Below are 2,601 nucleotides of genomic sequence, written 5' to 3'. Positions count from 1 at the left end.
AATAAACAATGTCTAAAACTCTTGAAATTTGTTGAGAGGTCATTATATCGCATGGGAAAACTGTCATAAAAAATTCATAACATATCCTAAAAGCTTGATAAGTATTGTGCTTAAAACCTTATTAGGCATACACATGAGATAAGAAAACTAATCTCATATTCTCCAGTTTGTGAGCATCGTATGTCAAAACTTTGTCGAATTCTTGTCAAATTTTTATCGCAACCTATCCATATAACTTCATGACACCACACCAAGTTTCATGATTTTAGACCAAATGTGCATTTTTTTAAAATTAAAAAATAACTTGAACCTAAGTTTGCAATCCTCTTTCGTGTAAAAGACGTTCAAAATTTATTAAATTTTACTATATAAGGTGTCAATGTACACCATAAAACATGAATAACGACTTTTCACAAAATTTACATCATGATATCAATGATGTGTAGTTCAAATGGAATTATCCAAAGATATTCAAGGAAATGCAATTAAATTTTATAATATACCAAATTGTTACAATAATTATTGAAACTTTCAAGGATTGTTTAACATCATGTAGGAAGAACATAGAAAAAGTTTGGAGTCGGTACGGGGAAAAAATTAAAATATTTTGCCGAGTGCCGAAGAAAAGCACTCGGCAAAATGGGTCTTTGCCGAGTGCAGGAGTTGGGAACTCGGCAAAGCTTGGGTCTTTGCCGAGGGCTTTACGGGCTCCACTCGGTGAAGAAAACGGCGTACAGATTCTGTCGCATGTAACAGTTGTTTGCCGAGTGTGTTTCTTTGTCGAGGGGTTGCCTCTCGGGGAAAAGCGTCTTCGCCGAGTGCCTTTCTTCGCCGAGTGTTCGGCTCTAGGCAAAATACGATTTGTCGACGGTTATTCTTTGCCGAGGGGTGCTCTCGGCGAAGAATATCTTCGCCAAGAGCCCGATTTTGAACCCTCGGCAAAGCGCTTGACACTCGGCGACGCCCTGTCCTCCGGTAGTTGTACACATAATGATATTATAAAGATAATAGGACACAGATCAGTCCATGCGCCATGTCCACAGCCGAGTGAGCAAGTGACCCCACCCAAAGGAGACGGGTATTTTACACGTCTTCGATGTAGAGTCATTAGCGACGAAAAAAATAGCAACGCACGCACGCTCCCATCCCAATGTCAAAGTCTGCCGCCTCTGAGCTGATCACCCTGGAGCGCCTGTTCGTCAACGGCAGCAACACTGACATGAAGCCCAAGGCGCGCCACAGGGAGGAGGCTGACCCGGCGGCGGCGCTGGCCTCGGCGAGGCACGAGTTCGGCGAGCACGGCGGCGTGAACATGTCCATTGAGGCATCGGCGACGTTCAGGTTGATGGAGCCGGGCACCATGCGCCGTATGTTGTCGGGCGAGCTGGTCCCCAACCGCGACGACATCATGTACATGTACAGCCGGCCCTTCAACCCGACAGTGCAGGCGCTGGGCCGGCAGATGGCGGCCCTGGAGGGCACGGAGGCCGCCTACTGCACAGCGTCAGGGATGTCCGCCATCTCCGCCGTGACAATGGAGCTGGTGGGCGCCGGCGGGCACGTGGTGGCGCTGCGGTGCCTGTACAGCGAGACCCACGCGCTGCTCGCCCGGTTCCTGCCACGCACCACCGGGGTGCGCGCCACCTTCGTGGACACCGACGAGGAGGCCGCCGTGCGCGCCGCGGTGGTCCCGGGGGAGACGCGGGTGGTGTACGTGGAGACCATGTCCAACCCGACACTGGCCGTCGCGAACATCCCCATGCTGGCGCGGGTGGCGCACGAGGTGGACAACACCTTCACCCCCGTGGTGGTGTCGCCCGCGCGCCTCGGCGCCGACGTCGTCGTCCACAGCATCACCAAGTTCATCAGCGGTGGCGCCGACATCATCGCCGGTAAGAACTAGCTAGCACCGGCCGGCCGGTGATGATGATGATGGTGTCTACTCACTACTATATACTGTACTGCAGGCGCGATCTGCGGGCCAGCGAGCCTGTAAAATGCGATGTTGGACGTGGTGGACGGGGCAATGATTCTGCTGGGCCCCACGATGAACGCCAGGGTGGCCTTCGAGCTGTCGGAGCGGCTGCCGCACCTGCCGCTGCGGATGCAGGAGCACTCGCGGCGAGCACTGGCGTTCGCGGAGCGGATGCAGCGCCTGCGCCTGCGCGTGCTCTACCCGGGCCTCCCCGACCACGCGCGCCTGGCTGCCATGGCCAACCCGGGGTACGGCTCGGGTGGCATCCTGTGCCTCGACATGCATGGGCACGTAGGACTGACGCCAGAACACCACCCAGTTCGTCACCCGACGCCGCCAATAACCACCGCATGCACTGACGTCGTTTGAATAAATGCATGGGATGCATGCTTCTTAAATGTAATAATAATGGTTTCCTCCTTATCAGCCAGCAGTACTTTTCTCTCGCAACAAATCAGCACCAGCCAGCCGACACAGGCTGGTGTTCGGCTGCTCATCATTCGGACTTTAGCATATACTCCTTCCGTTTCACAAAGATTATCACCGATTAGTTCATTTTTGAACTAAGCGGTGACAATCTTTACGAATCGGAAATAGTAATAATCATTTCATCTAGAACACGCGTG

At 52.4% G+C, this 2,601-nt stretch overlaps 1 pseudogene; it reads left to right on the top strand.

Annotated features, from left to right (window-relative positions):
• Positions 1 to 1,150: 1,150 nt before the first annotated feature.
• Positions 1,151 to 2,344, top strand: LOC112885168 (annotated as a pseudogene).
• The last annotated feature ends 257 nt before the right edge of the window (positions 2,345 to 2,601 follow it).

The sequence above is a fragment of the Panicum hallii genome, chromosome 3, assembly GCF_002211085.1.
Source record: "Panicum hallii strain FIL2 chromosome 3, PHallii_v3.1, whole genome shotgun sequence".
In the NCBI taxonomy this organism is placed as follows: Eukaryota; Viridiplantae; Streptophyta; class Magnoliopsida; order Poales; family Poaceae; genus Panicum; species Panicum hallii.
This window is presented reverse-complemented; position numbering and strand designations above follow the sequence as displayed.